Source organism: Amblyomma americanum, chromosome 1 (genome assembly GCF_052857255.1).
Source record: "Amblyomma americanum isolate KBUSLIRL-KWMA chromosome 1, ASM5285725v1, whole genome shotgun sequence".
Classification (NCBI taxonomy): domain Eukaryota; kingdom Metazoa; phylum Arthropoda; class Arachnida; order Ixodida; family Ixodidae; genus Amblyomma; species Amblyomma americanum.
This window is the reverse complement of record NC_135497.1, coordinates 283,246,528-283,256,900: the sequence shown is the minus strand read 5'-3', so window position 1 is coordinate 283,256,900 and position 10,373 is coordinate 283,246,528.

The following is a 10,373-nucleotide window of genomic DNA, read 5'->3' as shown; positions in this document are numbered from 1 at the left end:
TATAAGCGAGCGCATCTGCACATCGACAAGCGATCTTTGTAGTAGTTTTCTATTCCCTGAAATAATGTACGTAAGGTTCTACCTTACCACAACGCTTTTGACGATGGAGAACACACCTGTTTTCATTCCTGCTTCGTAGAAAACTGCTTGCTGACGATCACCAGGTTCCTCCACCACAACTGAAAATTGCCAGTTTCGAGGCAGTTGCAACGACGCACCATTCTCGATTATGTTTGCATTGTCAGTGCTATCGAAATCACCCGGCAGCTCTTGTGATTCTTTGTGAGTGACCTGACAAGCCAGCTGTGCACTCCAAGCAGTTTCGCCTCCCTTCTTCAGTGATCGCCGCCTTTTGGCTGCAGAATACAGGTGACTGGGCAAATTGGGAAACAGCGTGGGAATGGCACCATTCGAGCACAACCTCACCGTTGATGATGTGCTCGAATGTTTTGACGATGTCTGACGGCTGGAAATGAAAGTCGCACACTTTGCATGTTTTGCTGAGTAGCTTGTCAGCGCGGGGGATCGCTCTGCCCCAGCTCTCACGAAGCAGCGGGTCCGATGGTGGAGCAAAAAAGTTCCTCTTTTCTGTGTTGCTTTGGTAGCCGCTCGTACAACCAGGCACGAAGCAGCAGGTAGGCATACTGGCTGAATTTCAACGCAGTTGAAGTTAAAAGGGAAAACAGGTCGATGAGTGCAGCTCTTGGTGGCAAAAAACGGCTAGACGGCAGCAGCAGGACGTGGAAATCGACGAATTCTTGCAGCGTCCAAATCACTCGCTTCTCACTCCGTTACGGCAAACGGCTGACTTTTAACGAAATTCACGAAGCAGTCGCACGTTCACAAACACGAAACCAAATTGAATGAAAACTAAAACGACACAAACACGAAAAAAAAACCGTGGCAACAGGAAAAAAAACAGCCACCGACGCACACGCCGCAAGCCAAACGTTGGCGCAACTAAAACCACTTGATAATTTGAAAGTAGTGACACACTCCTCCGCGCCGCGCTTTCCTCCTCGATTCTCCTCGCGCGGCCGCTGCAAGCTCTTCGCACGACACGCTTTTTCTCCTTCGCGCCCGCCGGCCGGCCGCAGCAGTGAGTGAAGCGCGTGTTTGTGGGCCAGGTCTGCTCTCCAGGAGTGCGCAAAATATTTGAAGAATTGCGAAAAAAGCATTGAGAATGCCCAAAGTACTTTCATGAAGAGATTGGTTTCTTCTTAGAACTCTTTGAATGGGGAATACCGATGTAAACAAAGCTTTCAGGCGAGTTCGGTACTGCAGACGCTTTTTAAGTCACATGACAAGGTGTTTGACTTTGTGCACCTGATCTAGTACTGCGTCTGACTTTGTGTTTTTTTTAGGGTGTGAACTCTGTCACCGCGGTAAAACTTCGGAAAACGACCCAGGGAAGTGCTTTGAACTTCAAGATCAGAGAAGGTCGAAGCGGGACTTAGTCTATTACGTTACTGTCAAGCTATCTGTCTAAGAATAGTATATATCACGTGATAAACCGTGAGTTTGGATCATTGGTTACTTATACACTTATTTTCACCAGTTACTGGGCCAAATTATTTGATATTTAGTAAATTGCAATTAAAACCCAAATTCGTGCTGCAGCATCGTCATATACCGTTGGAAAGCTTAGGCCAATGTAATGACGCGGTGCTAGTTTGCGATCCGCATTAATTTGCGTTAATTAATTAATTTTGTATGAAACCAAACTTTGAGGTAGACGATTAAGTCCTATACCGTTGAAAACCTTAGGATGAATGCAAATGCTCTGAATTAGTTAGCGATCCCTATTATTTAGCATTAATGAGCTAAATGCAATCAAAACCATCATTTGCATTACAGCATCGAGTCATATACTTTCGAGAGCTTAGGTACAGTGCAAATGAGCTGTGCTAGTTAACGACACGAATTATTCAGTGGTAATTATTTAACTGCAGTTAAATCCAAACTTTGCACCATAGATGGAAAACTAAATGCAAGTGTAAACGCATTATGCTAGCCAAACTAAAAGAAAAACCTCACAACAACAGAGATAACACTCTAACTAGGCTTAACACGAACTGCTTCGAAATGTTTTTCTTTGCTTGGGCATACTAGCGTTCAGTAGGTCTTATTTAGCATGCACCTGCTTAGAATACATTAGTCATGAGTGCATATTCCGTCCATAGGTTTGTCTCATCAGTGTGAAAGTGGCTTTCTAGTCTGTTCTAGTCTGCATTCTAGTCTGTTCACTGAATAAAACAGTTGCGCACTTTCAATGCGATCAAGGAGCGCGGACAACCAGTCATCGACCGCATTTCATGGAACAATATTAGGCACTGGTGTCAAGGAAGCTTAAGAATATACTCGGTATAACTATGAGAGAAGGCATTCTATATCTCTAGGAAAGATACACGCCTCTCGATAATGTAATTTTATACTTGACACCTAAATTTCGTTTCACTAAGTAGCAGAGGATATGAAGCTGGTATGTTGATTAGGCATCACAAAAAATGTATCATTAAAGAAAATGAGAGCATGGTCAGCAGGATTATTTATTTTCGCGCACGCACAAGAACGTTGATTGACAAGATACACGTAACATACGGGACAATCACATGATATTAAGCATCTACGCTAGCGCAGAAATGTACTATGCAGTATTGATGACAGTTGAGAAAAAACATGCTCAAGAAAATACAACAGTGGTGTATGATATAGCTCAAATCAACGTCATTTTGTACATGTATACAGCAGTTTCATGCAACCGAACGCTGACGGACAATGGGATCTTACGCTGAAATCTACTCTGTTAAAAATTGCAGATTTGTTGTTATAAAGACGGCGCTGCAGGTTCAAGAACTAGCAGGTTTTGAGCCCAGTCGCTATTTGCAGAGAAGATGCAATGCGCGGATGCTTTGGAGATTCGTTCCGTTCTGGCCTCGCATGCAAAATAACCTAAAAACGGGGCAGCAAACAACCCTCGAAGGATGCCTTCCAACCAACGGCGTCAACCATTTTTTATGACGTCGTGGTTAATCCCGTAACGTGGATATATATATGGTATCATGAATACCACATAACCATCTTCAGGCCGCTTGCTGCAGCTGTACGCGCAACGGCACGGTATAGCGCTTCCACGTTGCAACAAAAGCACAGAGCGTAATATTCGCACGCCGGGCCTAGGAGAAAAATGGCGCGACGGAAAAAGAAAAACAAGCAAAACGCCGGAGCCCAGCGTTTCCAAGGGCAGCGGCAGGGAGACCAATCGTCGGGCAGGAAATCGGGCGAAGAGCCGACCCTCAGGGAAGCGGCGAGAAGGAGGAAAGGAGGTCGCGCGGCGGCGGCAAAGTCCAATGGTTGGCGGAACTTTTTTTTTATTTGAAATGTCCTCAGGGCCATACGGCATTATAGAGGGGAGTGGTTATACAATGTAGTAAAACATAGAAATATGAGCACAATATCACAGAAGGTTGCTAGTTATACAGTGTTACCTAAGGCATCTTGAAATAAACGGTGGTCATCGATTAGTGCCAGTGGCGCGGGAAGGTGATTCCACTCGTCGGATGTCCGGGGTAAAAAGGAATGAAAGTTGGTTTTCGTTCTGCAGAATGGTATTCCAACCTTGTGGGCGTGATCCATGTGTGATGACACGTACTGTGGGGGTGAAATAAGTTCTTCGCGTAGAAAAGAATGGTGAAAAAGTTTATGAAAAAGGCGAAGACGAAGTGCTCGACGACGGGACGCAAGGGATGGGAGACCAAGACTAGATTTCATGCTGGTTATGCTTGCAGTTCTGTTGTATTTAGAGAGAATGAATCGAGCAGCTGTATTTTGGACCATCTCAAGTGAGTGCATTAAGTTCTGGTGATAAGGATTCCATAGCGATGCAGTGTATTCGAGTTTAGGTTAAACTAGTGTTTGAGTTTAGGTTAAACTAGTGTTTTGTACAGTAAAAGCTTCAGCGGTGATGGTGCTTTAGCAAAGTTACGACGAAGGTATCCAAGTGTTTTGTTGGCGTTGTTAACGACTTGTGTGACATGAACAGTCCAGGTAAGGTCATTAGTTATGTGAACACCGAGGTATTTATAAGAGTGTACGGAGTCTAGAGACAAACCGTTAAGGTGATAAGAGGGCAAGTTATTAGTCACTCGAGACACACGCATGAATTTGCACTTGTGAACATTAAGGTTCATTAGCCAAGATTTACACCAGGTTGAGATAGAGTTGAGGTCGGATTGTAGCATTAGTATGTCGCTATCGCATGTTAATTCCCTGAATATTACGCAGTCATCGGCGAATAGGTGAATGTGAGATGAAATGCAGGAGGGTAGGTCGTTAATGTAAATAAGGAAAAGAAGCGGACCGAGCACAGAACCTTGCGGAACACCGGAGTGAACCACACTCGGATCTAAGGTGAGATCATTAACAGAAACAAACTGTTGACGGTTTGTAAGAAAAGCTTCAAGCCAGGTTAGAATCTTTGGGTCCAGGTTAAGTTGCTGCAATTTGTATAGTAGTAAGTTATGACACACTTTATCAAACGCTTTCGCGAAATCTGTGAACACGCAGTCAGTTAGTGAGTTACGATCAAGGATAACATGCAACTTATTAGTAAAGGATACAAGTTGGGTTTCGCATGAATATGATTTTCGGAATTCGTGTTGAAATCGCGAGAAGAAAGAGTTCGATTCTAGAAAGTTAGCCAGGTGAGAAAACAAGATGTGTTCGAGAAGTTTACAAGGAATGCTGGTGAGAGAAATTGGCCGGTAGTTTAGTGGAGAATGGTTGTTACCTGATTTGTGGAGTGGAATCACCTTCCCCACCTTCCATGCGGCAGGTAGGGAACCCTGGTCAAGTGACTGCTGAAAAATTTTTGTTAGTATGAAGGAACACTTGTCGCAGTCGTATGAAGTGCTGCGTTTCTTAATACCTTTGGTCAACAAAACTACGTTTAAAAATAGCAGAACCATTCCATTGCAGTGCACATAAGGTAATGGCACACTGGAAGGTATGTTGTCGTTTTATTTGAATTGCTTTCAATATACTGAATGTCATTCCCCATTTTCAGCCTGAAGCGATAACAGTATAACGTGATTCGCGAATAATAGCTCTAAGAAAAATATGACTGCCTTTGTAAACCATTTTTATGCAGGCTAATGGATGCATATGTAAATAATCATTAGCCTCCACTCCTTAACACATTGGACTGAACCGCTAGATGCTCTAATGGGATGTTGCTTCTTTGATTACATTTACAAAAGCATCTCTCTAATTGAACCTTTCTTCAAATGCGTCCGCAGTGAAGGACTGTACAGCTATACCACTGGTATCATCACGCTGCTATTGCACCTCCTTTCATCCATCATTGAGCCAACACTACCTCAACCTGAGCTTAATGGCATCATCGACCTGCTGGTGCAGCCTATCAGCCATTTATAGCGGATATCAAGCATGTCACCTGTAAAAGAATAGGTATGTATGGGTATCACAGACAGATGTTTTTTTCTTGTCTTTGCTTGTAGCCTGATGAAAGTCTTTTGGTCCGGGATATCTCTCTGTTTTTCATTTGTTTCTTTTTATCTTTTGAAAGAGCATTAAGAAGAAAGGAAAACGGTATTGCGGGCACCATGAGAGGATTTCGCTAATCAAACGCATTGTGTTGTAGTGTGTAATGCTTTGTTTACAGTTTTTGTGCTCATTCTTCTGCTTGGGAATCTTGACCATTGTATAGAACAAATAAAATAAAATATATGTGCTTAATGACCTTTCTACAGTAGCCTAAAAGCAGCAATTCAATTTCATCGTAGCTTTACTTCACCAGTACCTACCTGCTTCAAGGCACGGCAAGTTTGAAGCGAAGCAGTAGTGTGATAACTGGAAGACATAGCAAAAGGGGCAATACATTACTGAATATTAGCGTTCAAGTGGAACACTGCGCCTTAGAAGCACAGGTGCGGCTAGCATGAATAATTCGTACGATACGAGATTATCCTTGCATTACGTGAAACCCTGTGAAGCTTATATTGAAGCTGTACAGAAGAAAGGCATTTGTTCAATATGTCATGAGTGTTGCTAAGGTTATTGTTCTTTCACACTCCCTTTGTCACAACTGACTGCACTGTACTGTTCAAATGAATTTGTAATCTTGAATATTTGTTCATTGTTGTCTTTATTCATACCAACATTCAATTACTGGTTGTACTAGACTAGCTGAACTTACATCAACAACTATTTCCATGACCTTAACCATGCCCCTTGTTTTACTTGAACCGACGCATTTGTCGTTGTCCCCCTCCTGAGCCATCAAGTTTTGCTATAAGCTGTGCAAATTATTTCATTCATTTCAAGAGGCATTGCTGCCATTAGTGGCATGTAATTGCCTAATTACCTGGGTGCTCATTTTTATCTTCTTTGGAACACAATTTTTGTTTACTTGTTTCCCTTGTATTGAGCATGCCCAGCACTGGAGTGATGTGCTGCGGGACAAGTAAAGAAATGTCAGTCCAGCTGCTCCCTTAGGGGCACTTTGCTGAGGCTTTTCGCACTCGTAGGTCTGTGTGGCGTTACTTACAAGCATTGTGCTTCACACAGTGTGTGCCTTTATGTTTTGTTTTAAAGGGCCACTCTGGCACTCCGACAACCTTGCTCATCTGCGTACTATTTGTTCTATTTTGGTCATCCATTTTACCCCCCACACCTGCTATAGCACCAAATGGTGATGCATTATCTATAGACAGGTAAATAAACTGAACAGCATGTAAAGTTGAGTTACTTTCTCCTAGCTACTCAAAGAGACACAAAGGTATGCAAGTTATATTGCAGTGTTTTTCAGGTACCGCTTTTGAGAGCAAAAGCGGCCTGAAGTTTGGTATATACCAGCCAAGAAACATGAAATAATTTTCACATTTGATGGTGTGCAAGTTATCTTCAAATGACTGGAATGACTAAATATCTCTTTATAGTAGCCAAATTAGGCACAACATGCTAATGTCGGTTCCTGTGTATATCAGTCTTCAAATGTGGGGGTAGAGGAGCACAACAGCATGTTATGGCTTTTTCTTGTTCAAGGAAGCATTGCATTTATTTCTATTGTTGTGTCTGCTGCTTGTGCTCTTACTCAGCAACTTTATCAAACCCGCTCTGAGTGCTACGTTTGAGTGCACATTTAGCTGATTGTTGCCTTTCCAAGGTTTGATTATGAAAGAATTCAATATAACTGTATACCTCGAATCTGTTTCTTATGCAGTTCTTTTGCCGCTGCATTCCGCCATGGAGGAAGCTACCTATTGGCGCTGTTGATGCGCACATCTCATGGCTAGGACTCTACCTCATCCTTCTGGTAATGCAGACCAGTAACGACAAGGGGGAGGGCTGATATTGCGGACAAGTGACAGGATGGCGCACCAAATAGCTGACTAACCAGGTCACTTCAGTATCCTTGTGCTAATGTATGGTTTTTAAAATCGCCTCAAAGCTTGATATCTACATCGTTGTGGACATCTAGCATATTATTTAGCAGGACTTTTATTCGTTAGTGTTTGCAGCCTTGAATGTAAGTCTTAAGACAGTGTAAGTACTGTTTTATTGTGAGAGATTTTTTAGCTATTTAGAGAGGTAAACAATCACATCCTTAGAAATATGAGTCTAAATGTGCAAATTGTAGTGCTGTCAATTGTTGAAAAAGCATGTAGGTTTGATGCTTGTCAAAGGTAAAAACTCCACATCTAGTTACATGGAGCTAATCGCATGTCTGCAGGCCTAAGTTGCTGCACTTCAATCTCGCTACAGGGTGCTTCACATCTATAATTTTTTCACGAGTTTATTTGGCTGCCTCGACTGTTCTGGATTGACGGGCACGTCAGGAAGCTAGAAGGAAAACAACCTTGATTTCTTACTGTTTAAGCAACAGTGCTTCGCAGTGTATGTATGTGTGTGCATGCACAGAGTTTTTCCAAAGGTTTGTTATGTGGCTAATGGAACCTTCATGCTCCAGAAGAAATTATTTCACCTCTCTGTTGTACAGGAAAGTGAGCAGTAATAGTATACACACAACGTGTTTCAGAGAGAACGAAGCAATTTTTAAAAATATGCTTTTTGGGTTCAAATATGGCTTTTGCAGCTTAGTATTACCAGTGTTGGCAGACGGTGGAAAACTAGTGAATTGTATTTAATAAGCTGGTTAACAAATTTCTGATAATGAACTTTTAACTATCACAGGTAAGTAACTGGTTGCAATTAGAATTTGTAGCCTGTCGTTAGTAGTAGCCATATCAGTGTTTAGAATTTACAAAACGCGATTACCCTCACCACTGTGGCTCATCAAATTTTGACTGCATCATGCAAAAATACATGCGGTTTTGAAAGCATGCAGGCAAAGCAACTGCTCCATTGCATTATACTAGACAAAAAAGCCAAAATATGTCGAGCCACAGCACAAAGGTAATTGCGTTTTCAAAATTCTAAAAACTGATATGGCTATTACTAATGATTGGCTGCAAATTTCTTTATTGCAGCTAGACATCTAACTTTAATAGTTAAAAAGTTTGTTTTTGGGTGATTCTATGAGAGATCAAACTCTAAATATTTCATTATTTTAATTTTTTTGAGTATTTTATATTTTATGCACACATTTTTACATAGCCCCACAGTGAATTACGTTTTTTGAAAATGCTAATATTTCAGGAGAAAATGTGTAAAATAAAATAAAGGACGTGGCGAAGGCAGCGTTTTCAAGCACAGCTCAATTTTGCAAAGTTGCAATGACGTAAGCATCTAGATAAGAAAGCCATGATGTATTTTTCATGCTAAATGTACAGATGAGAAGAAATATGTTGGGCTTATTTCCGCCATTTTGAGGAAGTTGTCGCTTACTGGAAAAAAATTGAAAACATGTCTTAAGTGTGGCTATTTTCAAGAATTTTTTCTCTGCAGATATAAAGCGCATCTTCAAATTTGCAAATTGGATAAACATCGTGGGGCTAAGAAAGCGTATCGACTTTCATTTTTATATAGTACCGCGAAGTGCATGAAGTATAGCCTTAACTGACAGTTTTGACTCTAGTAGTGGTTTTACAAATCAAAGAAAAAAAACCATCTTCAATTTTTTTGAAAACTCCTGAAACAAGTCTTTAGGAGGAGGCGAAAAAGAATACAAAGAACTTTTTGCATTATTTTGTTTCTAACAATGGTATCCAAGCTCAAACTTGTAGCATTTTGAGCATCCGCAGGAGTGCCTAATTGAGGGTGGGGAAGCAGCAAACGCGCCCCCCGCTGCTGTAAATTTCCCCAAATCCCAAGGCTGAAACATTTTCCATCTAGATAGAGCATACCTAATTACATTTTGTAGACAAACACTGATCTGTGACGTAACCAGGATTTGGTAGCAACGCTATCGTCGAGTGCAGGTAACAACTTGAAGTTAGGCGCTCCTGCTGCTGCTCAAAAAGCTACAAGTTTTAGCTTGGATGTCAGTGTTAGAAACAAATGAATGGAATTTGTTCTTTAATATTCTTTTTCGCCTCCTTCGAGAGATTGGTTTCCGCAGTTATAAGAAAAATTGGAGATGGTTTTGAAACCACTATTTTATTCAAAAATGCCGGAATTAGGGCAATTGATACTTCTTCCACTTCTCTGTATTATACAAAAATGAAAGTCAGTACACTGTTTTGCACCTGATGCTTATATGCAAATTTGAAGATCTGCTTTATATTTGCAGAGGAAAAAAAATCTTGAAAATTGGCTCATTTGAGACTTGTCTTTTCAAAATTTTTTCTAGTAAGCGACAACTTCTTCACAATGGTAGAAATAAGCCTGACATACTCTTCCTTACCGTACTTTTAGCAAGCAAAATATATCCATCCTGGCTTTCATATTTTTTATTCCTACATCAAGCAAATTCGCGAAATTGAGCTCTGTAAAAACGCTGCTCAGCCATGACGTCATTTATAGTTTTTTCTCCTGATATATTTGCATTTTTCGTGAAACTAAATTCACTCTTGGCCTGCTGAATAATGTGTGTACAGTGCATAACACAATCAAGAATATACAAAAATTCGAAGGTTGATCTCTCGTGGAATCACTCTTAAAAATTAGTTAACCAGCTAACTACTAAAGACGCTGCGCCAGTTTTCCGGTTCCCCCCAACACTGGTAATACTGTGTTGAAAAAGCCATATTTTTACCTCAAAAAACCTATTGTTTTGAGAATTGCTTAGTCTTCCCTGAAACATCTCGTATTTAGGAAAAATAACAGGATTTAATCCATGACATCTCAACTGGAGGACCAGCCTTTTTCAAGTGTATTACAGCATTCGTAGCACACAGCTTTTGTTTGAAATGCTGTATACACTCGAAAAAGGCTGATTCTACGAAAATGTC